The 27,334-nt window shown below is 49.7% G+C and overlaps 1 protein-coding gene across 2 annotated transcripts in view; it reads right to left on the reverse strand.

Moving 5' to 3' along the window:
* Nucleotides 1-10,386, reverse strand: part of LOC142311398 (protein-glutamine gamma-glutamyltransferase E-like) — a 65,507-nt gene extending 55,121 nt beyond the window's left edge. Inside the window, exon 1 of one of the 2 annotated variants that reach the window (XM_075349783.1) lies at nucleotides 9,016-9,270. The gene's annotated coding sequence lies outside the window, so the exon portion shown is untranslated. Of the gene's footprint in view, nucleotides 1-9,015; nucleotides 9,271-10,204 lie in introns of those variants that run through there. The other variant, XM_075349781.1, reaches the window with a different exon arrangement.
* Nucleotides 10,387-27,334: the final 16,948 nt, after the last annotated feature.

The following is a 27,334-nucleotide window of genomic DNA, read 5'->3' on the forward strand; positions in this document are numbered from 1 at the left end:
CTGAATTGTAAAGCGCTGCGGAATATGTTGGCGCTATAGAAATAAAGATTATTAGTTGCGATTCTCGCACTGCTCTTGCATTACACTGGTGTAATGCGAGAGCAGTGCGATGTTTCTCTCGCCCCATAAACTTGCATGGGTGCGAGTAGAACAGGATCGCATTCCATCTGCTGCATGCTGCAACTGGTTTCTTATTCGGATTAGGGCTGAGAAAATAATCGCTCATGGGAGCTGCCCCATAGCGTAATATTGGTCCGAGTGGAATGCGATTTGTTTATTGCATTCCACTTGCATCGTTTTTCTCGCCGTGTGTCCTAGGCCTTATACATACAAAACATGAAAATAAATCACTAAGGCCATCTGACCACTAACTAACAACAGTTTTCTAACTACAAAAATAACACCTACCCAAAAGAAGCAGACAGCTCTTGCAGTGTGTCCCATCCCTAGCTCGACCAACCTCCTCGTGTCCTCTCAGCACCAGCAGTCACCCACCCTAGTCTGCTCTCCTGATTATTTCACCTGATCCAGTGAAGAATGTCAGCATACAAAACCCAGACTGGATATGGAAAGAGGAGCAACCAGCCCCTGCTTTTCCTACTGAAGAAAACCAGGCCCGAACTATATAAAAAATCAATACATGGAGGCATATGAAGTGAACTGAGGGGAAACATACTTGTTTTCTAGTACTTCTCCACTCAGCATCTCACTATATCCTGTATATGGGGCAACATGGTGGCTCAGTGGTTAGCACTGCAGCCTGGGAGCCTGGGTTCAAATCCCACCAAGGACACCTTGTGCAAGGAGTTTGTATGTTCTCCCTGTTTTTGTGTGGGTTTCCTCCGGGATCTCCGGTTTCCTCCCATACTCCAAAGACATACAGATACGGACTCTAGATTGTGAGCCCCAATGGGACAGTGTTGCCAATGTATGTAAAGCGCTGTGGAATTAATAGCGCTATATATATGAATAAAATTATTATAATTATTAATTATATAAAATTCATGAACCATTTTGAAGAACTTGGCATAAAAACCGTCAACAAATTCCACACGACAAAAAAAAGAAAAGTGCCTCAAGAATAAACCACAAATGAATTGGGTCCTTCATGTTCTGGTCACTACTGAGGCCGATATCAGATGGCTAAAGGCCCTGTTACACGCAACGACATCGCAAACGAGATATCGCTGGGGGTCACGGAACATCCGGCCTTGTTAGCAACGTCGTTGCGTGTGACACTTACGAGCAACCGCTAACGATCCCAAATACTCACAACATCGTTGATTGTTGACACATCGTTCATTTTCAAAATATCGTTGCTCGTTTGTGATGCAGGTTGTTCATCGTTCCTGAGGCAGCACACATCGCTACATGTGACACCCCGGGAACGACGAACAACAGCGTTCTTGCATCCTCCGACAACGAGGTGGGAGTGATATTCATGCGGCTGCTCTTCGCCCCTCCACTTCTATTGGTGGCCTGCTGTGTGACGTCACTGTGATGCCGCACAAACAGCCCCCTTAAAACAGGGGTTGTTCGCCGGCCACAGCGACGTCGTTAGGAAGGTAAGTTCATGTGACGCATACCGGCGATATTGTTTGCCACGGGCAGTGATTTGCCCGTGACGCACAGATGACGGGGGCGGGTGCTATCGCTAGCGCCATTGCTAGCGATGTCGCTGCGTGTAAAGCAGCCTTTACATTCATAGTACAAACCACGAGGGCTGGACCAGATGTGGGTCTCCTGACCAAATCTCAATAGATCATAGGCAGATTTCATAGTGTTGAGTTCAGGTCAGGTCATCACAATCAGATGGGTGAACCTGACCTAGAACAACATGAAAAATCTTTTTTGCAGGATGATTTGCTTACTAATATGTTTTGCTATGTATGAACTTTTTCCTTCTGTCTATTTATACACAGTTTTGCACAGAATAACTTAAGCCTTGTGTAAAGTAAGATTATAGCACTCATAATAATACACCTTATTTGAAAATCTTTGCAAATAGTTTGGCTGGTCAAGTGTATGCTGTCATGTAATCTTCAATATAAGTATGGGTAATTACAACAATTATTAAGATTACTATTCACAGCAGAAACCACTTCTTTACATGAACAACCTATAAAATGATTTCCCAGAGGCAAATTCACAAGCGGGAAAAAATCCACATAAAAACTTGGATGCTAATGTTGCTTGCGTTAGACAACCCATCATTAAGATCTCTACTACAGGCTCCACATCCCCTTTAAACACATATAAATAGAAATATAACATTCTGGCTGCCCACAATAACCACTAGATGGAGCTAGCTGCATACTGTTGTCTACTTATGTTGAATGTATAAACTGTATGCTAGAAGATTCTTAATTCCCCCTAGTGGTTGTGGCATGCATTATTTACACTCTTAAAGTGACTCAATCTGCAGGTTTTTGCTACCTCCTCTAAGAGCAGCATGATGTAGGCAAAGAGATTCTAAATCTAAGGGTGCGCTCACACATCCGTATGAACCGCACGATTATTGGATCGCATCACCCGACGCTGCTGCACGCTCTTTGGATAGGAGCATGTCAGCTGCATAGATATACATGCAGCTGACATGCTCCTGTCCGAAGAATGTGCAGCCGCGCCGGGTGATGTGATCTGATAATCGTACGGGTCATACGGTCGTGTGAGCGCACCCTAATGATGTGTCACTTAGATTAGTGACTGCAATCGTTCTGACACAGTAAAAATTTTTAGAGTTTGTATGTAGCATAACTCTGGGAGCTGCCACTGCCCACACCAAGCTTTCAGTGTACATTTCCATAGACAGAAGCTGCTAGTCACAGAGGAGGGCAGAGTCGGACTACAGCTCAGTTGCTGAGACCCACTAATGATAAAGCTAGGAGGCTTAACCTAACATTCCAGGTAAACAAAAACACACTTTGAGATAAAGGATGGCTAGCTGCAAATTGCATGTTAACTCTTACAGCATGCTGACTTCAGATTACATAGCAAAAATGTTCAGAGCGCGCTCTGCACGTTGGAATCTGCCTCTCCTCCCGGCTGGCGCCCTATTGGGAGACGTTCTCTGCGCAAGCGTGTGACATCTTCCAGGACGCCGGCGGTGGTGGATGATGCGGCTTCCACAGCGCGCCAAAATGGACTTCAGGTGGGCTACCCAGTATATGAGAGTGACTCTGCGGCTACCCCAGCACCTCCTGACGAAGCGAAAGCGAAACGCGCGTCGAGGTGCTGGGCATTGTGTTTCGCCAACTGGGTATGTACCCTTGATACATCACTAGCTTAACGGAGCCTCCATCTTACTTTACTCTGGCATTAGGTTACGCATACTTCATATAAGAAAAACACCAGACGTGGTGGGGGATGTTGTGTATGCTGCCCTATGCCATGGAGGTTGTCCTAACTTCCTGACTCTTTACCCATTGTGGTTTTGTGCTACATGTCAGTTGCATGGTAATAAGGATGGTTTGGATGGTTACATATATGTTGAGCTGCTCCGTTTGAAATTGCACTTGCACTTGCACTTTATATATCAAATTGTGTTTAGCTAGAAGGATTGCAATTTGTATACCCAGAAGTCTATATATGGTCATAAATATAATGAATTTTTAATTATGGCTTTACCATATCGCACCAGTTTTGTTCTCTATGGTTTTATGGGGTAGGGATTCTTTTAATCTGTGGGTACCAGCACTGTATATAATCTTTTTGTAATGAATATATGATAAAATAAAGATGTAAAAAACACTTTCCACCATATAGGCTGTCTGATAATTATTGGATTACTCTTTGCAGTTCTTTTCTTTGGTTAAATAGCTTAGATAATGGTGAGATCTGCTTTGTTCTATGGATAGCAAAACATGGATTTCTATTTCCTTTTTTGGTTTAATACATAGCAAAAATGGCCTGACAGAGTCCCTTTAATGACCTATGACGTACATTTTCATCATAGTTCATGTGTGGGCTGTATAGAACAGGGTCAGGAGTTGAACACACTCACTGCCGGCCAGATATTGGCTATGCTTTACAGCTTACTGAGGGTAGCCATGCCTGTCCCCTTAGTCCTCCTATGAACCCCAGTTCTATTATTCTGTACTACTGCAATATGTAGAATACGTCATCATTTGCAGGTTCAAGTTCCAATGGGGATCAAAAAAATAATGTAATGTCTGCTGTATGAAAATATTAAATGATTTAAACCGTACGGTAAATGCTAGAAATAAAAATTAAATACCACAATTGTTATTTTTCATCACTTCACTTCTCACCATAAAAAGTAATAAAAAGCTATAAAACTCATATGTACTCCTAAATGGCATCCATAAAATTTCAGTTCAGTGTGCAAAAACAAGCCCTACTCAAATCTATTAACTGAACAATAAACTATCTTTGTTGCCCAAAGTAACCAATCACAGTGCAGCCATGAAAGAGGCTGTTTGGTTGCTATGGACAACAAAGACAGTTTTTCTTTTAGATAGTATCTTCAATCTGAAATATATCCACTTTTACATCCATTTGTATTTCTTCAGGGTTTGTGAAATAAAAAGTGAAGAAACTTTCAAAATTGTGTATCCATGGTTACAGACTACAAACTCTCAATGTAGTCTGAACCTGCTGTCAGGTGAACTATCTGAAGTCTGCTCAAAGGATTCTCTGAGAAATGTAATAAAATAATTAAATAATACACATTTAAATATGAAACATTTTTCTAAATACCTTTATTTACCAAAAGGTATGCTTTATCTCCTGCAGTCTGTCTCATTTTCAAATATGGCAACTGCTATAAATCTCCACAGCCTCTCCTATAGTTCAGAAGACCTACAGTAGGATGGCTGCACGAAGCACGACAGACGCACTAAAACTGTCAGGCTGATTGACATGGATGTTCATTCTCAGTCAGCTAAATAAAGGTATTTATCTTCTCTTTTAGTTACACTCCACTCAGTGTCCTGTCAGGTTGATTGAACAGAGGAATGTGAGTTCAGGATGCTTGACAGGATGCTGCTCTGATGTGACCTTTGTCCTGAGAAGATGTTTTTTGCGCAGCCCATCTTATTGTGTGTAATCTGAAATCTAGGACGGGTTGTGATTGATGGCAGTTGCCATCTTTAAAATCCTGAAAGAGTGCAATAGATAAAGAATAGTTTTTTGCTAAATAAAAGTGTTTAGATAAATGTTAAATATTTGTGTATTGTTTATTTATTAATTTTATTACATTTACCCGCGGATTTTCCTCTGCGGAATTAATGAGCATGTCCCTTCTTTTCTGCAGGTACCTGCGGTTTTTGCCATAGATAATGGTAAAAATCTGCAGGGACCAACCTGTGGAAAATCCGCAGTAAATCTGCGGTAAATCTGAGGTAAATCCGTGCGCATGCGGATTTCGCTGTGGTTTTGGTGCATTTTTTTTTACCGCTGGTGCAGGATTCTTTAAGAGGGTCCGGATTTTCCTTAAGAAAAAGGCACTTTCTAGTGCGCACATAGCCTTAAAGGGAATCTGTCACCAGGTTTTTGCTACCTAATCTGAGAGCAGCATAACATAGGGGAAGACATCTTTAATCCAGCGGTGATTCAATTACTGGGCTGCTTAGTGTAGTTTTGACAAAATCACCGATTAATCAGCAGTAGATTGTCATTAGAGGACTACTTGGCATGCTGCCAGGTAGTCTAGAATATTCATGAGTTCTGTATAACTGCAAGATCTGCAGCAAAGAAAACATTGATTTTATCAAAATAACAGCAAACAGCTCAGTAAGTGACACATCCCTGGAATCAGGGTCTCTATCTCTAAATTATGCTGCTCTCAGATGGGATAGCAAAAACCTGCTGACAGATTCCCTTTAAGTGCAGAGTACAAAGCGGCATGTACTGGAGTCAGATGGGTGCTTGTAGGTGAATATCAGTTTGTTAGTTTTATTTTTTACAGCTACTGGTGAACTATTCATTTTGCCTGGACAGCCCTTTTAATAAATCATTTGACTTTAGATGTAAGCTAGATCAAGCTTTCTGGCCTTTATATAATCACAAAATCTATGAGTTATTGGTATGTATCATTGCAAAGCTTTCACTTTGATGAACAGCTACAGAACCTCATGTACAAGTGAAAGCACGACTCGAGCGTTTTTTTTTTAATTTCACCACTGGAGTGGTAGTTTAAATCTAATTTCCCTGCCTTATTCTCACCTTCCGGCGTCTTAATCTGTGTGCGACCTGCTGGCAGCTCCAGTGTTTATGTAGAGCGCCAGAGGACATAACTCAATACAAGTCTATGAGAACGTCGTTCTGGCTCTCATAGACATGCATTGAGTTCTTATCACTTCCAGCCAGTCAGAAGTTATGAACACAAGATCGCACCATGGGACTGGAGCAGCGCCGAAAAAGGACAAAAATGAAGGGTAAGTAAAAGACAGGGGACAGGGGGCTTAGATTTAAGCACCAATCCAAAGCTGGAAAAAAAATCACTGAAGTGGTATTTTAATTCATCCCATCTACCCAATTATTCCAAGGCAAACAACTTCTGTTCTTCTAATCTCAGTCCTCATTATTTATCTGCAGGTACTTGATTGTATCCTATAATAGAAAAGGTCCGTAAGGGCACTTTACACACTGCGATATCGCTATCGATATCGCTAGCGAGCGTACCCGCCCCGTTGGCTGTGCATCATAGGCAATTCGCTGCCCGTGGTGCACAACATCGCTTACACTCGTCACACAGACATACCTTCCCTGCAACGTCTCTGTGGCCGGTGATCCGCCTCCTTTCTAAGGGGGCGGTTCGTGTGGCGTCACAGTGACGTTACACGGCAGCCGTCCAATAGAAGTGGAGGGTCGGAGATGAGCGGGCAGAATATCCCGCCCACCTCCTTCCTCATTGCCGGTGGACGCAGGTAAAGAGATGATCGTCGCTCCTGCGGTGTCACACATAGCGATGTGTGATGCCGCAGGCATGACAAATAACCAGTGGCATGCACCACCAACGATATTATGAAAAGGAGCGATGTGTCAACGATCAAGGATTTTTGACATTTTTGCGATCGTTGATCGTCGCTCCTTGGTGTCACACGCTGCGATGTCGCTTACTACGCCGGATGTGCGTCACTAACGATGTGACCCCGACGATATATCGTTAGCGATGTCGCAGCGTGTAAAGCACCCTTTACTCAACACTTAAAAGGAATAATTTTGCTAATAATAATTTACTAATTTATAGAAAGCCCCTAATTCCACAGATCCTATTAAATGAGTTATCTCAAGTTCTTAAATGGGTAGATTTCTAAAGTGCTTGTAAAAACTCTGAAGAATGGAGGGATTATTAATCTGATGTATATTGCTTAAAAGAAAATGACACAACTCTTGCAAATTTGGTACATTAAAAAGAAAGGGCTAAGATTTATTGGTGCACAAAGTAGGGGATTTAGAATGTGTCCCCCACCATTGATTCCACATGATATCTGTAGAAAGGACAAGCAGTCTTCTAATTGCCCTTGGTACCCGAGATCGTTCACCATCAATTCATGTGTTCCAATTTATAATTTCACATACTTTTCATATCTTCTAATACCGGGCACAATACTGCCCATCTACCTTTTATCTAAATTAGGATTCATTGGCTATTCTCAGCTTATCCTTATGTTACCTTATGGCCACTTAATCTGCCACCCTTCATCTCATCTGCGTAATTTTCTCCTCTCTATTTTTTGGACAGTAGACCTTTATTGTGTGTCTTTCTTCTTATCCGAGTCTTTATTTAGGTTTAGAATACCACGATTAGAAACTATCAAAATGTACTGTTACCCTTCTATAAATCACTTGTAAGGCCACACCTGGAATATGGGATCCAGTTTTGGGCTCCACATTTTAAAAAGGATTTTGGGAAGGTAGAGTCAGTTCAAAGGCGGGTAACTAGATTATTACATGTGATGGATGTCTCCCCTATGAGAAGAGGTTGGAAAAGTTTACCTTGTTTAGCTTTGAAATAAGACACCTCAGAGGCAATCTCATTTAAATGCATAAATACAAGTGTGGTCAATACAAAGCACTGACACATGACATTCTTTCCAAAGACTTTAGAAAGGACCAGGGGGCAATAATTATGTGTGGCGAAAATGCGATTCTGGCAGCTATATAGAAAAGGGTCCTTTATACTCACAGCAGTCAGACTGCGGAATGCCCTACCACAATAGCTAGTAATGGTAGATAGTATAACAGCATTGAAAAAAGAGCAGACTGTTTTTCTCAAAACAAATGGCATTGGGTTTTATAAATAATTTAGCGATGGAGAACGTATACCTGTTGGAGAAAGGATGAACTTGATGATCTTTGTGGACCTTAGTGTTTTTACTAACTATGCAATTAACAACAGACAATTGTTAAGTTTTGTATTTAAGAGACAAGGTCATTATGACAGAAATGGTCCGTATCTTATTATTGGTCATTCATTACTAATACATTGAACCTTGACAGATGCCTTGTAGTCTCTTTTTTATATGACAACCATTATCAGCCTATATTGCCTCGTGGTCAAGGTTTTGTTTGGCTAACAACAATTAAATTAATGGTGGCACAAACATTATACTAACATTCACTCTTGGAAAGTTTCCACTATATCTAGATTACTATACAATAAGAGTCCAACAAATTTGGTATAACATCTCCTCAACATTTAAACGGGCTGCCTCATCTTCTGTAGGAGCACATAAATCCCTGTCTCTCAGCTTCTTGAATGCGGGGAGGTGGTGTGCTCAATAATACAGACCAGTGCCATTGTTAGGGTACTAGCCTGAACTTTGAGGTCTACAATGCTGCAAGAAGAGGCTTGGCTCTGCAACATTAGAGAAGACTAGTGGCACTTAACCTAGCCGGGATATGGAGCTTTCAATGTGCCCCTGCGATCCTGGACAATTTAAGAGCAGTGCTTACAAACTCTATTGACATGGATGCTGGAGAGACAAATAGCGTAAATAGGTACTTACCCACATATGGATGTAGGAATAAAAACAAGGAGAGGCTCACCTCATGAGGTTCTGAGAGTCACAACCCCTCTAATGGCATGAACGGCTACAGCAGACCCACATGGAATTAGCAAACAGCTGAATGAAGAATGGGGTAAAATTCCTAAAGGATCCAAGACCAGGGTAAAGATAAGAAGTGATCTTTCAGAGTCAGAAGCTCCTTCTTCAGGACAAATCACAGTTATGTGAATCTTCCTGAAGAAGGAGCTCTGAAACACGGAGACAAATAAAGATCACCTCTTAGGCTGGACTCACACGAGCATATGGCATCCGATGCGAGAGCATCGGATGCGATATGCTAATGTCCCCCGGCTCAGGCTCTGCTGCGAGCGTGAGCCGGGTGTCATGCGACTGTAACCCGATCTTGCGATCGGGTCACAGCTTTGAAGCTGAGTGCAGGCGCTGCGGAGGAGAGGGAGGGGTTAATCCCCCCATCTCCTCCACTGTCAGCCTGTGCGTATATCACACTGCACTGGGATAACATCCGAGTGCAGTCCGATGTATCTCTCGCATCCATTCACTTGAATGGGTGCGAGAGATACGGCGGTAGCAGCAAAACGCAGCATGCTGCCGCTTTTCTCGCATCCAGAATCTGGATGCAAGAAAAGCTGACCAACAGCTCAACCTCATTGCCTAACATTGGTCAGAGTGCAATACGAGAATTTCTCGCATTGCACTCGTCCGATTTTCACGCTCGTGTGAGCGTACCCTTATTTTCACCCTGGTCATGGATCCTTTAACGGCAGCACAGAATGTTACCCCTTTCTTCATCCGATTGTTTACATGCTCTATTGGAAAGGAAAGCACTGCCCAAAATTTGTCATTGCTTCTAAACTGCATCAGTGGTCAGTAACCTAGGCAACAATCTATAAACAATAGAATTTAAACTCCCTACAGTCCTGAGAACAGAGAGGTTTCTTAATGACAAGTAAAGTTGCTTGTTTTTACAAACATTTAGCAATTTTACCCATTAAAATTACAAGAATAACCATTTTACTCCACCTAAAACAAATATTAGTATATAACCTACCACGATTTGTCAGGGTAAAAATTGACCAATGGTCTCCTGTTGTCTGAATTTAGTTGGGACCAGTAAATCCCAGTACTTTTAGGTCTTGAATGGAGTTAGGCTCCTACAACCAAACAGACATGTGGAATCCATAACATCAGTATTAGAATATGTTCATTACCTTTAGGTTTTCACTGGCTTCAGATGAAAAACCTCAGCTTTCCAGCATAACACTGTCGTTGTTTTCTTTTTGGCAATGGTGACAGATAAAAACGTGAAACCAAAGTTGAATCAGATCTCTTTCTGCGCTGCTGTCTTCATCTCAATCAGCAACAAATTAATAATACATGTTAGTCAGTTCCCAGCATCTTTTGTGGAGAAAAACACACCCAGTTTAACTTGAATCTCTAGTACGTGACGAGATCAAATCAAGAACATCTTGATCATGAGGTTTTTAATTCCCTCCCTTTGAAGTTTTTGGAATGTGTCATGTGACTGTATTAACATTTGCAATGTAAATAAATATTCGGGTGATCTATACACTATTGGGTGTTAAGTTTAATCAGATAATCCAGTTATGAGCAAGCAAAATAAGCAGCTGGTTACATAAACTTGTGCCAGCAACATGACATACAACACAGGCAGTAACATAATAAATATGTTTAGTCACTTCAACCTATTAATACTTGAGATGTACAGAATGATGTGATATCAGATGTTGTCTATTTTATTCCTTTTAATTTTCTAATTTACAGCCAGTCAATTAAAAGCTTTCAAGATTGTAAAGAACCAACTTTTCAAAACTACTAATGCCCCCATATGGTAGACTATGTTTAGATAACAGGCTGGTCAACATCAGTATGGTTACCCTGCTGCGTTCAAAATGGATATGAGAGGTATAAATTCCGCCAAAAAAATATTCCGGTGTTCCTTAAAATCCAATTTATTTCAAATTCATAAAAACATCTTTACAGGTCAGGAAAAGCAGTCCATGTTGACGCATTTCGATCTGACAGTCTTAATCAAAGCGTTACAATTAAGACCATCGAATCGAAATGCGCCAACATGGACTGCTTTCCCTGACCTGTAAATATGTTTTTATGAATTTGAAATAAATTGGATTTTAAGGAACATCAGATTTGTACTATTACCCAGCTGTGACCGATGGGTTTTCCGTTCTCCTGAAGATGTTGAGTTGAGAGCGGTAATGAAGTAACAAGAGAGTGAGTTTCTCTCTGGACTTTCCATATGAGAGGTATACAGCAATGCAGCAATGGGCAGCAGGAATGGGTTAAGTCTCTTGGGAGTTACCAGATAAGTGATTTATGTTTGAAATCGTATCATTAGTCAGGATACAATTTTGATATACTATGGAGTAAAATTACTGAAACGAGTGTGTGGCGCCCCTGAGGCTTCCGTCGCCACAGGAACATTGCACCCCATCCAGCGGTGTGATGTCCCATTCTGGGTAAGGAAAGGAGTGAACGCCGGTACTCTGGCAAATCTACACTACACCCATTGTTAGGTACACACTGGGACCAGGGACAGTGGCAGCAACCCTCCCATGCTGCATGCTGGGAGGGGCCATAAGACCCATCCCTGCTCCTATAGGGTACAGCTTAGGAACTGGGGAGGTGGGAGGAGCCACCAGAGAGCAGACAGGGAAAGGAAGGTCAAGTTTAGTGAGAGAGAGAAGTGGGAGAGGGAGGAAGGAGGAGGAGGTCTGCGGGAGGCAGACGAGAAGGAGAAGCAGAAAGAAAGCTCTAGTCAGACAGGAGCTAAGAGAAGAAAGTGACGCTTCCTGGTGAAGAACCTGGGACTCAGAGGGTCCAGGTGACAACAAGCAGAGGAAGAGAAGGGATTCCAGGGCCACAGATAGCTTTTGAGCTGGTGGCCTGTTCCACAGGAACATCGGTGGAGGGATCAAGCTGCAACAGGGGACGGTCCCTAGAAACCAGAGGAGTGAAAAATCATCTCCAACAGTAAAAACCGAGACCCAGGGAAAGTTGCAAACTCCCCAGGCCATAGCCCACAGCAGAACCTCTAGAAAAGGGGCAAATAACCGACAGGCGAGCTCCCAGCCCGGAGGCTGTAGTGGAGGCCGAGCCAGGTTCATCCTACAAGGGCAAGGCTTAAGGAGACAGCTGAAGACAGAGACACTTTAGAGAAGGGTACCGGCTTTCATTCCAGGATCTACCCAGGATCGGCGGAGGTCCCTGACTGTGGGTTTCAGCCGCCCAAAGGCACCAGTGTGCTGCAGCCCAGGAAATGTGAGTAAAGACCTTGGAATTGCACCCTCTGGTGTTGTCTAAGTTATTGTCGCCTGCATAGACTTCCATCACACCATAGACTCTTACGAGCACCAACAGTGTCCCCGGGGCACCGCTCCACCTGTGGGGAGCAGTAACATCCTAGCTGCCATTCCATCACCCCGGAGGCCTCACACTGCAGCGGCGGCTTAATAGCCGCAAACCACAGGTGGCGTCACGACATCCATAAACTTTATTACCCCCAAGTCACCAGCCATATTAATTGACATTCACCAGGGCCACGGAGCCAGGCTCCGCCACCACTGACGACCCCCGGACTAGTCCGGCCCGGCACTGGGTGTCCCATAGCTCTGGGGTGGGCGAGTCAATTTTGGCGTCACGAACAGGATTTCGTGCGCGGTCCCACCGGGTACTGTGCGCCTGCAGAAACTGTGCTTAAAAGACTGTGTCATTGTGAAAACCGCCGCCATTACAGCTTGCAAAGTGCGGGAAGAAGGGGGCGTGCCAGAAGAAAGGGCGAGAAGAGAAGCCCCGCCCCCTTGGTCTTGTCCAAGAAGCGCGAAGCAGTGCCCGCTATGAAAAGCGGAAGAAGAAGACATGGCGTCTAGAAAAGCTGACTGGCTGGCAGAACGAGTCTAAATGCCAGACCAGACAAGAGCAAAAATGTACCTGATCGCAAGCGGAGCGGTGCCGGCCATGATGGGCTGGGCGCCAGTCTGGCACCAGATGCTGGTGCAGCATCCGGCTCCGCCTCCAAGAGGGGAAAGGGTGCAGCCGAGTGGCATGGTCGAGTACCCGAGCAGTGTAGCAGCGAACATTCCCCAGGTCAGCAGCATGGCGGAGGAGCCGCAGAAGTGCACACCAGGGACCCGGGAAATGGATCCCGAGCTGGACCTGCTCCGGGAGGAAATGAAAATCCTGGCCCGGAGGCTGAGCACCATGCAGACGGAGGTGGACCGGTGGAGAGAGAACCGGATGGCGCCTGAGGACGTGGGCTACAGGATGGAGGCCGCCGAGCAGCGCCCGGGTGAGCGATATACTACCCTGACCCGTCCGGACCCACGGCCCTACCAAGCGCCACCGCCCAATCCCTCCACAGTCCCACTAGATTCTCCCGCCAGCCCCGCTGACGCTCTCTGGGGCACCGGAGGCCTGCCGAAGGCCCCCGAAGATGGCGCCTGGGGTGGGGTGGACCCCGAACAGTTAGTAGGCCCCCTTCCAAGTCCCCCCGTTAACCTCCTGGGAGCAACATCACCGGGGGTGAATTGGGACGCTGCGCCCATTGACAGTGGGAGACTGCAGCAGCCGCTGCACCCCAAAGAGACTAAGATGGCCACTGGAGTGGCCTGCCAGAGGATGCTGGAGGAATACCAGCGGGAGCAGGAGAGCCGGGAGGAGAGACGCCGTGCATAGGAGGCGTCCAACCTGGCTGCTAAGGCTCGAATCCGACGGAGCCGCAAGGAACACCAGGGCCCAGTGCGGAGTGGCTAGGTGCTTGAATTCAAACTGAAGGAAGGCTGGGGGTTCATCCGGGAGCCCGGCCTAGGAAAGGACGTCTTTATTGCACGCCGCGACATAGAGGAGCACCTCACTAAAGGTCACCCAGGGCATGATGTGAAGCCGGGTGATGTGTTAGAGTACACCAGGCTGATGGAGAGCCGTGGCCGTGGCCCTAGGCGCCCATATCGTGCGGGAAGAAACATCCCAGGAGGAGCCGGAGTGGCGCCGTACCGCCGGTAACCCCTTACAGCCCAGCAGCCCCACTTCGGTGAGCAGCTCCACTTCAACACCGGCTGCAGCGCCCCGCAGCAGACTGGCCACTAACACCCAGGAGACCCAAACACTGATCTCCTCGGCCTACCTGTTGCCTGGGGCAATGCTGGAGTGGGACCCTCGCATCTATCCCCGCAAGTAAAAGTGAAGAGAAAGAAGACCTGAACTGTATATAGCCCCTGTCTGCCCCTCATCCCTTTGTGAAGATGTCCCCTTTGTTTTGCCCTCATGTTCTTTTAGAAGACGACACCCTTTCCTGCCTTACTGCCCCTTGTGCTTTTTGAAGAAGTCACCCCCCCTTGTTTATATGTTACCGGGCCACCGGACTGGAATGTGGTCCCCGGTGAATGTATATGTGTCCTGTGTTACCAGGCCACTGGACTTAGTGGCTGGTTTTGTCTTTGCCTTTTCCCCCCTTTAATGTTGAAAAGACGTTTTGGGCCACTGGACTATGTGTGGTCAGAAGATCGAAATGTAAATAGTTGCACCTGTTGTGCCCCCTACCAGAATTATGGTGGAAGTGCCAAACCGTGCAATGGACTGGAAGTGCACACTTAGAGGTTTTGTTTCTTTATAAGAATGTTTGCAACGTTAAAGTATCTGTGCCTCCCATAAAGGGAAGAAAAGTTCTACAGTTTTACAGTTATGCATAACAAAAATTTTGCAGTTCCTTCCACAATTTTCTGTTGTTTTTCAGCCCGAGGACGTGCTGGGATTCGCTATGGGGGAGTGTGGCGCCCCTGAGGCTTCCGTCGCCACAGGAACATTGCACCCCATCCAGCGGTGTGATGTCCCATTCTGGGTAAGGAAAGGAGTGAACGCCGGTACTCAGGCAAATCTACACTACACCCATTGTTAGGTACACACTGGGACCAGGAACAGTGGCAGCAACCTTCCCATGCTGCATGCTGGGAGGGGCCGTAAGACCCATCCCTGCTCCTATAGGGTACAGCTTAGCAACTGGGGAGGTGGGAGGAGCCACCAGAGAGCAGACAGGGAAAGGAAGGTCAAGTTTAGTGAGAGAGAGAAGTTGAAGTGGGAGAGGGAGGAAGGAGGAGGAGGTCTGCGGGAGGCAGACGAGAAGGAGAAGCAGAAAGAAAGCTCTAGTCAGACAGGAGCTAAGAGAAGAAAGTGACGCTTCCTGGTGAAGAACCTGGGACTCAGAGGGTCCAGGTGACACCAAGCAGAGGAAGAGAAGGGATTCCAGGGCCACAGATAGCTTTTGAGCTGGTGGCCTGTTCCACAGGAACATCGGTGGAGAAATCAAGCTGCAACAGGGGACGGTCCCTAGAAACCGGAGGAGTGAAAAATCATCTCCAACAGTAAAAACCGAGGCCCAGGGAAAGTTGCAAACTCCCCAGGCCATAGCCCACAGCAGAACCTCTAGAAAAGGGGCAAATAGCCGACAGGCGAGCTCCCAGCCCGGAGGCTGTAGTGGAGGCCAAGCCAGGTTCATCCTACAAGGGCAAGGCTTAAGGAGACAGCTGAAGACAGAGACACTTTAGAGAAGGGTACCGGCTTTCATTCCAGGATCTACCCAGGATCGTCGGAGGTCCCTGACAGTGGGTACACCAGTGTGCTGCAGCCCAGGAAATGTGAGTAAAGACCTTGGAATTGCACCCTCTGGTGTTGTCTCAGTTATTGTCGCCTGCATGGACTTCCATCACACCATAGACTCTTACGAGCACCAACAGTGTCCCCGGGGCACCGCTCCACCTGTGGGGAGCAGTAACATCCTAGCTGCCATTCCATCACCCCGGAGGCCTCACACAGCAGCGGCGGCTTAATAGCCGCAAACCACAGGTGGCATCACGACATCCATAAACTTTATTACCCCCAAGTCACCAGCCATATTAATTGACACCCACCAGGGCCACGGAGCCGGGCCCCGCCACCACTGACGACCCCCGGACTAGTCCGGCCCGGCACCGGGTGTCCCATAGCCCTGGGGTGGGCGAGTCAAGTGCAAGCTAGGGGCATCCCTAAATATGTTAGGGAAGGCTTGGAGTTGGCTGGAACCTGTGATTAGATTCATGCTGCCTGTGTGGAGCCCTACAGGTGCGGTGCAGCAGGGTATTACCCTTAGGGACTCCACGGGATGGGACGGTCTGGTCACAGGTAGGGAACCTTCTTTTAGGATTGTCGTGACGCCACTCTCAGTATTGCGGTCAGCGGGGACCGCCACTGCAGATTAAGGGATGCCTGGGGCTGATGGTAGGTGCAGTCAGTATATTAGCCCCCTGAGAGTGAGGCAAGCCCCAGGCCCCGGTGTATGTGTGTGGGACCACAGGTCGCAGAATGACTCAAACACAGTCCAAGAAGTCTTTCAACGTGTTTACTCACTGTTTGGAGGTCACGGTGAGATGCCCGGGCGACACTGTGATAACCAGGTTGAACCAGGAATTCCAGGAGGCCGTTCTGAGGGTAGCTGTCCACTCGCCTTCCTTGCACTCTTTCTGTTTTAGGAGGATCCTTTGCTTGAAGCGTGGTAGGACCCCTCCAGGGAAGCTGTTACCACCCTGCTCCCCTCTCTCTGGCTCGTCTGCCGGCAGCGTGGCCTTGGTGGGATGGCTTCTGGCCCTGTCCCCTTATGGGCCTGGTGATTGCTGCTTGGCTCAAGCTCTGTGTAGTCGTGGTGAGGGCATGAAGTACCCCCCACCCCCCTGTAGGTTAAGCAGCTCTGGATGATCTGCTGCCTGTACTGGGGACCTAGTTCCCCTTGTGTGCTCGGATACCGGGATCTCCGTACTCAGCCACCCTTCTCTCTGGATGATTTTCAGGCCGACCCACGGTACTCCTTTCTCCCCCGCTTTCAGCTACTGCACTCCTCAGGACCTGTCTGACACGAGAGCTCCTCTGCTCCCTTCCACACACTTCAACTTCTTCCTCCAGACTCTGCTGCAGACTCTAGACTGTTTACTCCTCCTTCCCTTTTGTGCCTGCCTACGCCACCTAGCAACCAGACTCTCTTACCACACCCCTTGAGAGGAGATGGAGGCTTTTGGCCCCCTCCACTATTCCAGTGAAGGTGAAGGCTTTTCCCCCTCCTGGGAACCCCAGGGGTCCTCTCAAAGGTACATGTGTGAGACCTGATCACTATGCGCCTGTGTTCCACACCCCGGTCAGCCTTCTGGATTACCTGTATTGTACTGTCCCCAGCATGGGTGCAGTACTCAGTGGTGCCTGACCAGGTCAGGGGCGCCACATTCCCCCTTAGTTATCACCAGCACGTCCTCGGGCTGCAAGACAACATTTTAAAAATGCATAAAACATTAAAACATGTAAAACATTTTAAAAGCACCAGGTACCATACATCACCACCCTCCACCCACAAGTCCGTTAACCCACCCAAAACCCTTTCACGTTGGCCGCGCCTTCAGCCACTTCTGGCAGGATGTAGAGGCGGCTTTCATGGGCTGGTGGTCTTCAGGGTATACCTGGCCTGGTGGATCCGCGCCTTCAGCCTCTTCTGGCAGGATGTAGAGGCGGCCTCCACAGTTGGTGCTGACCAGGTACCCTCTTTGTGGTGGAGAGCCAGGCCCCATAAACAGGCATGCTCTCTGGTCGCAGGTAAGCCAAGGCCCTATATACGGACGGGCTCCTCCTGGTTGCAGACGAGCCAAGCCCCTAAACAGGCTGACTCTGGTGGTGGTGGTGCCCTCTGGTGTAACTATTTACACTGCGAGAGTTTCTGGCTATAGCCAGTTCATAGCCTTAAGGTTTATTTCTCACATCAGTTTATGTGGGCACATTCTTAAACTTGTAAAACGTTGCAAAACAAACTTTTCAAACTGGTAACTTGCTTTACTTTACATGAACTTTATGCAGACTCCTCCTCACCAGGGCTTGGGCCTGTAGGGCTGCGGCACCTGTTGGCTTCTTGACCTTTTTCCTCATCTGTAGTGGTCTCATCATTAGGTCTTTGGTCTTTTCTTTCTTTATTACTGTCTTTCCTTTCTTCTTTGGGACATGGTACTACATCTAGCGCGTACCAGCCTCTTTCGCCTTGATGCAGGGTAAACTGTACGGAGTCTCCCATTTTTAAGTTTCTGCCAGGGTGTCCTCTGGGCAGATGAGCTCTCACATCTCTTCTATTGACGAAGATACCTTCTTTGATACCAGGTGCAACAATGAACCCGTATCCTGACTTTAGGCTGAAGTCCTCCACTACTCCTCTACAAAGGGGTCCTCTGACCTGTGCCTTGGCTCTTCTCAGGAACCGTTTTTCTTGTAGGTCTCTGGCCGTGACTTCTCTCTGCTCTGGGGATGGCGGTGCAGGGAAAGACTGGGTTCTACTGCGGCGCTGTATCTTGCGGGTTGGATTCTGCGAGGTGCAGCTTACAAGCTCCCAGGTGAGGCTTTGGGGCAGATCTTCCTCAGCAGACGGTGTCAGGTCTTCTTCATCCCAGCGGGAATACGGCAGCATCTCTGGCTCGGGGTATGGATCCGCTGCTGATGGCTCCTGAGTCAGCTCCTCAGTTTCCTGGCCTCCTCTCCCCCTTAGTTCTTCTTGGCACTCCTTTGGTGGCAGTGCTGGGGATGGGCTTTCTTCAGCAGGCCCAGGCGGGGGACTCTTTGGCGTGGTTACTGCAGGGGTTGCTGGAATCCTCTTGGGGGTATGCGGAGGGAGCATGTACCGGTCCACCAACCATTGTGGAAACTTGGCCTCCATGTCAGCCTTTAGCTGCCAGTATGCGGGGTCCTCCCCCAGCGTGGGCTTTCCAGCAGGGACCTCTTTGGACTGGGGAGCGGTGTCTGCTCTGGCCTTGCAGGCCGGGGAAAATGGTGATGCAATCTCTTGGCGGGCCGCGCCTGGCATGGTGGCGGCCTGGTCTTGGCGGGCCGCGCCCTGTATGGCGGCGGCCTGGTCTTCGCGGGCCGCGCCCTGTATGGCGGCGGCCTGGTCTTGGCGGGCCGCGCCCTGTATGGCGGCGGCCTGGATCGGCGTCGCAGCTGCGATGGGATCTGTGCAGGCTGGGCTGGGCGTCGCTGCAGGGACCGGGTCTTGGTGGGCCGAGCAGGGCATCGCTGCGGCGGCCGGGTCTTGGCGGGCCGAGCAGGGCATCGCTGCGGCGGCCGGGTCTTGGCGGGCCGAGCAGGGCATCGCTGCGGCGGCCGGGGCTTGGCGGGCCGAGCAGGGCATCGCTGCGGCGGCCTGGGCTTGGCGGGCCGCACCTGGCGTGGCTGCGGCCTGGCTCAGCGTCGCCGCGCCGGGCGCCTCTTCACGGACCGCGGGCGTGGCAGCAGGGGTCGGGGCATCCGGGCCGGCAGGGGTAATACTGGACTCACCCATCGGTGGCAGCATCGGGGTCTGAGTCGTCGCCGTCCGGTCTGGCACTCGTCGTGCGGTTCCCCTCTCATAGGCTTGAACCGCGGCAGCCATCTCCAGAAGTTCCATGCGTTCTTCCCTGATCTGCTCCACGACCCGGGTCTCCAGTCGGTCGCAGAACTGGGCCAGCTCCCGATACCACCAGGCAGCGGAGCCCGGTTCTGGGTTTCTGCGGTCAGACGCCATTTCTTCTGCGCCCTCCTCTGCACGATTTCCCAGCAGTGGACTCGCCGTTGCCTCTAGTAGCAAGCTGTTCAGTTTCTGCTCTGCCTCTTTCAGCAGCAGGCTTCTGGCTCCCTTTCTGTCCCGACGTCCCTGAACGCCTCCGCTCTCTTCACAAGCGAGGTCAGAACTCTGCAGGGGATCTCTGGGTAGCCACACCTCTTCGTGGGCGGTAACTTCTTCCAGCGCGGGCTGCTGTTGTTTTTCAGCGCGCTTTCCATGGTGGCAATATGGCGGCGCTTCCAATTTTTCAAGCGGACCGCCCAGGCACATGGTCACCTGTCTGAACAGGTCTAGTCCTTATCCTGTTCGTGACGCCAGATCTGTGGAGCCCTACAGGTGCGGTGCAGCAGGGTATTACCCTTAGGGACTCCACGGGATGGGACGGTCTGGTCACAGGTAGGGAACCTTCTTTTAGGATTGTCGTGACGCCACTCTCAGTATTGCGGTCAGCGGGGACCGCCACTGCAGATTAAGGGATGCCTGGGGCTGATGGTAGGTGCAGTCAGTATATTAGCCCCCTGAGAGTGAGGCAAGCCCCAGGCCCCGGTGTATGTGTGTGGGACCACAGGTCGCAGAATGACTCAAACACAGTCCAAGAAGTCTTCAAACGTGTTTACTCACTGTTTGGAGGTCACGGTGAGATGCCCGGGCGACACTGTGATAACCAGGTTGAACCAGGAATTCCAGGAGGCCGTTCTGAGGGTAGCTGTCCACTCGCCTTCCTTGCACTCTTTCTGTTTTAGGAGGATCCTTTGCTTGAAGCGTGGTAGGACCCCTCCAGGGAAGCTGTTACCACCCTGCTCCCCTCTCTCTGGCTCGTCTGCCGGCAGCGTGGCCTTGGTGGGATGGCTTCTGGCCCTGTCCCCTTATGGGCCTGGTGATTGCTGCTTGGCTCAAGCTCTGTGTAGTCGTGGTGAGGGCATGAAGTACCCCCCCCCCCCCTGTAGGTTAAGCAGCTCTGGATGATCTGCTGCCTGTACTGGGGACCTAGTTCCCCTTGTGTGCTCGGATACCGGGATCTCCGTACTCAGCCACCCTTCTCTCTGGATGATTTTCAGGCCGACCCACGGTACTCCTTTCTCCCCCGCTTTCAGCTACTGCACTCCTCAGGACCTGTCTGACACGAGAGCTCCTCTGCTCCCTTCCACACACTTCAACTTCTTCCTCCAGACTCTGCTGCAGACTCTAGACTGTTTACTCCTCCTTCCCTTTTGTGCCTGCCTACGCCACCTAGCAACCAGACTCTCTTACCACACCCCTTGAGAGGAGATGGAGGCTTTTGGCCCCCTCCACTATTCCAGTGAAGGTGAAGGCTTTTCCCCCTCCTGGGATCCCCAGGGGTCCTCTCAAAGGTACATGTGTGAGACCTGATCACTATGCGCCTGTGTTCCACACCCCGGTCAGCCTTCTGGATTACCTGTATTGTACTGTCCCCAGCATGGGTGCAGTACTCAGTGGTGCCTGACCAGGTCAGGGGCGCCACACCTGAACGATGGGCAGCATGAATCAAAGCCTGGCTGTGCGATTACAATCAGGTATGTTTTACTCAAACTCTCTGGTGTGTAAAAAAAAACCCCATAATTTTAAAAGCCGGCGTCTATTGGGAGAGGGTTGAATAGTCCAGTGTGGTCCCCATCTGGCTACTCCCTGCCCTGTTTGAGTTAAATTCTGTGTGAAGACCTGTCAATCAACTGGATCAGGGCTAGTCAGGTCTCTCACTATTGTCACCATCTGGTTTTTCAAGCCATATTTTCTCTAAATGTCTGTTGCGTTTCAACTAAGGGTGGCTGCAGACAAGCATATGTAAAATTGTCTGAGTTTTAGACAGAAAACTAGGATGGGTAAGGTACCATGCCAGGATTATTTTTTTGTTTTTCTTTTTCAGTGCTGAAATGGCATTTTAAATGTAATTGCCCTGACCCCGTTTTTATACTGACCTGCTGTCGTCTTCATCTTTTTTCCGCTCTCGTCCCGTGACACCATCTTGTGCCCATAACTTCTGACTGTCCAGAAATCAAAGGTTACATCACAAGCGTGCAATGCAACTGTATAAGAGGCAGAATGAGGCTCTCATAGAGTTACTTTGATTTGTGACCTCCGGCAAGCTCCATAAAACACTAGAGTTGCCCACAGGTCATAAATTGTCGGAAAGTGACTAGAGCGACCTTGGAAAAAGATGAAAATGGCAACAGGTGAGTATAAGACAGAGGGCAGGGGACTTACATTTAAAACACCACTCCAGCGCTTTGTGATTCTTTAATTTAATCAGATTAATGTGCCAATTGTTGCAGCGATTTGCCCGTGACGCTCAAATGACAGGGGCGGGTACGATCGCTCGTGTTATCGCACAATAGATCATACCGTGTGACGCCCGTGTGGCGCCCTGGACAAGCCAGGACGTCACAGGTACTGCAACAACACACCCTACACCTCGGTTAGGAACATCAAAGTCAAACACAAACCCATGCTGCCTCCCTCCAGGGGCTGATGTCCACACCAGGTGGGGTGGAGCCAGGTGGTTGGCTCCTCCCACTGAGGAGTTCACAGTCCTGGAGGCGGGAAAGAAGGTCAGATAGTGACGAGGAGTAGGAGAGTGAGGAAGTAGTAGTGGAGGAACTGACTGACCGTGTCCGGGTACGTGGCCCGGGCACCTGACAGCAAGGTTGTCAGACGGTGGTGACCGTCTGCAGGAGAGGCCGATTGACGCACAACTGTGAGCACCGGGGACGGGCGGTGGCCCGCTGGTACCGAACCGGGGAGCGAAGAGAAGCCAGCACCATCCGGCAGGGCCTACGGACCCCAACCAGGCTAGGAGTCGCCGTAAAACTGGTCAAATCCATCAGCGATGGGAACCTCCGGGGTTTCCCAGCAGTAAAGACCCGACTGAAGGCAACCGTCCAATCCGTGAGGGAGATAAAGCTACCGCCAGAGCTAGAGCTCCCATGGCCAGAGCCTGCGGGCAAAGGAAGGGCTCCCTTAGCCAACATACCGCTGAGGAGCGGGCTATCAGTGGGAAGCCATTGGGGCCGAGAACATAACACCGGTGCAGGGAGAGACAGTTACCGCCAACCTACCGGGAGTGACCGCCGCAGCCGTCTGTGGGACTCGTCCATCCAGCCATTTGTTTTACCAGAGACTCCGTGTGCGTTACTGGCTGAGTAAGTACCACCGTGCCGTCTGGCACTGCGCTGACCCGCGACCTTGCACCCGGCCAGGCCCTGCAACCCACCTTCCGACCTCCACCACCGGGCCCCGGGACCACCAAAACCCCCCTACCCACGGAGGGGAGAAAACATCTCAGCTGCTCCCTGTCAACGCTCCCGGGATCCCCATACAGAGCAGCGGTGGTGTCCCAACCTCACCACAAACCGTGGGTGGCGTTACAGACAATATCCCTAAACCAAACCACCCCTTTCACTCACGGGCGAGGAGCGCCGCTCGAGTCCCCGGGATCCGGCCCACCGCTCGAGCCACCGACCGAGCGAGCAGCAGCAGCAGCCGGACCCGAGCAGTGGGTGAGCGCAGCGTCCCCTCCCCGCCCGCGACACCCACATTACACTTGCCTTTCATGTGAGACTAATGGGTGTTTTTAGGCTGGTTTAATTTAATAAAAAACAAAGAGAACCCCATGCCTTTTTTAAATTATTTATTTATAAACAGGTAAGATATAGCTTTGTACCGTGTTAGCCAGTAGGGATAAAAATTTGTTTAAAAGAACTGGCTCAATATAACATAAATATGAGACTCTTCAGATTTTGTGTTATATTGAGCCTGATGAAGAGACCTGAGTCGTCTCGAAAGCTTGCTATTATTACCATCTTTTCAGTTAGCCATTAAAAGGTATCAACCACTGAGGACTTCAGTTCTTTTAAACAAATTTTTATTTATAAATAAATTATTAAAAAAAATGATGTGGGGTCCCCTTCATTTTTGATAACCAGCCAAGGTAAAGCAGACAGCTGCGGGCTAGTATGTCAGGCTGGGAAGGTCCGTGGTTATTGAGCCCTTGCAAGTCTAAAAATTGCAGCTCACAGCCTTGGCAGATTTGGCCCATCACATTGGATGCGCCAATTCTGGTGCTTTGCCCGACTCTTCTCAATTTCCCTGGTGTGTTTGCAATCGGTTAATGGGGTTGATGTCAGCTGATGTAGAGGCATTTATCAGACATCCTCAAATGTTCCCAAAAAGCTCTGATGTAATCCACGACTCAGGACTCCAACTCTGGTGTCTGTGAATAGCCGTATAAAGTACAGCTATTCACAGATGCCGCGTGATGAAAATTCTCATCAGAGCTGTGGGTCTCATTGAGTGCAGCATTGGGCCACCAGCTCTGATGAGAGTTATGGTCACTCAGTGTCTGTGAATAGTAGTAAAGTATGGCTATTCACAGACACCAGGTACAATGACAATGCTCATCACCATTAGTCACATAAAAGACTTTTTTTTTTAAAACGCTCACTTTGACAGCCCATCGTGCCTGCAGTACATTTGTGCTGATGGGTTGTTATGACAATTGGAAGCCTAACAATGGCCTCTAGATCTGCTATAGATAAAAGCCTATTTTATCATTCCTATTAAATCATTGCTGAGTTAGGAGTTTAGAGGAATGACTAGATGGTTTGTCAGTATAAAACTGACAGGCTAAGATAGTACTCTACTAAAAGGATCTAAAATGTCCAAATTCCCTTGTGAGACTAATAAATGTAAAAAGAAACATTATTTCCATTAGGCAAATGTGACGCCCTGGACTAGCCAGGTAGTCACAAACACAACATCAGACACACCTCCTCCCCTGGATAGTCTACAACAGTCAAACAAAATCCTTGTTGCCTCCTCCAGGGTCTGATGTCCACACCAGGTGGGGTGGAGCCAGGCAGTTGGCCCCACCCACCGAGGAGTTCACAGGCCTGGAGGCGGGAAAAAGCAGTTAGTTAAGAGAAGGGAGTTGAGTTAAGAGGAGTAGAGTTGAGTTCTGGACTTGAAAGTGACAGGAGAGAAACTGTTGGTGTCTGAGTAGGAGCCCAGGCACGTACAGCAAGATCGGCAGACGGTGGTGGCCATCTGCAGGAGGTGGTGCAAGTCAGCGGAACCGTAGGACCGGGGACGGGCAGTGGCCCGCCGGTACCGAGCCGGGGAGCAGATCTGTACCAAGCACAAAGGCAGGGCCATCAGACCCCGACCAGGCTAGGAGCCGCCGACAACGGTCAAATCAGATAGTGACTGGGACCCCAGGGGTTCCCTCACACCCAAGACTCGACAGAAGGCAACAGTCCACACAGTGAGGATAAAAAGCCACCGCCATAGGTTAGAGATTCAAGGGCCAGCGCCTGCGGGCAAAACGGGCTCCTTCGGTACATACACGCCGGGGAGCGGACTATCGGTGGGAAACCATCGGAGTCAATACAATCTACAACGGTGCAGGGAAAGACAGCCACCATCAACCTGTCCGGGGAGAGCAAAGACACTGCAGCCGGCTGCGGGACCCGTCTATCCAGCCGTGTGGTTTACCAGAGACTCTGTGAATCTGTGCCTGAGTGAGTACAACAGTGCCATCCGGCACCGCGCCGCGCTGCCCCTGCAACCCTACACCCCAGCCTTCCTGCCTCCCCGTACCCCCACCGGGCCCCTGGATCACCAACCCCTACTTACGGAGGGGGAACCAACATCCTAGCTGCTCCCTGCCATCACTCCCGGGATCCCCATCACCAGCAGCGGTGGTGCCCATTATCACCATGACCTGTGGGTGGCATCACGAACTATCTCCCCAAACAAACCACCCCTTTTTCATTCGTGGGCGAGGAGCGCTGCTCGAGTCCCCGGGTCCGGCCCACCGCTCGAGCCACCGAGCAGCAGCAGCCCCGGACCCGAGCGTAGCGATTGCGGCTCCTCCGCCCGCGACATCTTGGCATCTACGAACAGGATTAGAACCAATCTACCTACCGGTAGAAGTGCGCCTTGCAGTCCCCGCTGGGGGCGTCCGGCCGAAAAATTTGAAGTTCCGCCATCTTGGGCGAGATTTCCTGCTCGAGCGTCTTCCCCGAGCAGGGGGGCGCGAAAGTGAGGCCCCGCCCCCAGAAGAAGGATGTGCTAGAAAGAACCAAGGGGGGGCAGGTGCAGGTGTACCTGATGTAACCGAAGGTATAAAGAGCATGGACGCCAGGACTCTGCTACACATCCGGTTTCTGGAAGCACAAGCGCCAGTATGTCCACCCCATCTGAAAGCCCCGAGACCCCGGAGCCTGCGCTCGGGACAGCGGCGTGGCTGAATGTCAAGTGATGTTGCTGTGCTGTCGCAACCGGGCCCAGGTGCGTGATCTGCTGGATCGCTGGACCGCTGAAGTGGAGGAGCTGGCTGCGGTCATGCGGGCGCATGAAATAGAGGCCATGCTGGAGGAGCTGGTGAGTGAACCACGCTCTTATGTCCCCGAGGGACTGGCCGCTGCGGCTGAAGGACCCGGTCTACCCCCGGCCCCTGCAGGGCCCGCTCCATCGCCCGTGCTGGCCGCCCTTACTGCCCCACTCAGCCCACCGCCCCCGACGGGGATGGCGGAGTCCGTGCTGATACCCCGCCAGGGCCTGGAGGCCTGAGAGGACGCCGGCCAACCAAATGCCAGAGCGGGTAACTTAGAAAAACCGATGGTGGTCCTCCATGTACCGACTGACGACGAATCGCTTGCCACTGAGGAGCCACAGGTCTGGGCTCAGCTGGAAACCGTACCTGTCCTACCGGACCCCGCCACCAGCCCCCTGGAGTCAGATGACAGCGGCTCAGGGGCTGACACAGAGCCTGTTTCAGAGGAAGAAGGAGTCTTTGGCTTGTATGATATGGAGGCCACCTACATCCCTCAGAGTGGAAATAATGGATGCCGGGCGGCCCTTCCCCGTCGCGCCTGCCGTGTGCTGGAAGGGATAGAGCCTGTATTTCTTCGCCTGGAGCCAGGCGAGGAGTACGGAAATGAGCAATAAAGGCAGCGGTCCTCCGTTGCAACCCAGTTGTCCCCGTTGGGACCATCAGCACCTTGTTATTGTTTTAAGTTTTTATCTGAATGAATGAACACCAATTACCCGAATACCTCACTTGATTGCCGTCCGTAAAAGAAGAAAGTTGTCCCCGTGGGGACTTTATGTGTTCCCACTAACCCCCCTTCCAGAGACAAGGCCGAGAACTTGCAGGCCAACCACGAACTTGTGGCCTTGTAAATAATTTGTGGGCTGTATTCCGTTGTCGCCTCCGGAGAGGCAGATTGGAGGAAGGACCCGCAGCAGAGCAGGCTGGGGTCCGGCCACCACCAGGACCGGTGGCCATCCTCCGGGGGTCAGGGGTCCCCTGAAATGACAGCCGGGTGCAAGACACCGTACCCGTTCCCGCTTGGGTGACCTGGAACCAAGTTCCTGCTTCCGGACTGGGGAAGAGGGGTGCTGCCCGTTTCCTAGGGGCAGCATCAAGGTATAGGTTGCTTGGGTGGGGAAGCGGAAGAACATGGACCCGTCCGTTATTAATAAAAATGTTTTATACCATTAGTAACGTTTAAGAGAAAATCCTCCCGTAAGGGAAGAATTAAGAAGTATGCTTATTGTTATATGTTTTCCATGTTAATTTATATTTTTTAGAAATAAAACCGGTGATGGACGGGCAGCCTGCGGATGGTCTGCATTTCACCAAGGGGGAATGTGATGCCCTGGACTAGCCAGGTAGTCACAAACACAACATCAC

Source organism: Anomaloglossus baeobatrachus, chromosome 5 (assembly GCF_048569485.1).
Source record: "Anomaloglossus baeobatrachus isolate aAnoBae1 chromosome 5, aAnoBae1.hap1, whole genome shotgun sequence".
NCBI classification, from domain to species: domain Eukaryota; kingdom Metazoa; phylum Chordata; class Amphibia; order Anura; family Aromobatidae; genus Anomaloglossus; species Anomaloglossus baeobatrachus.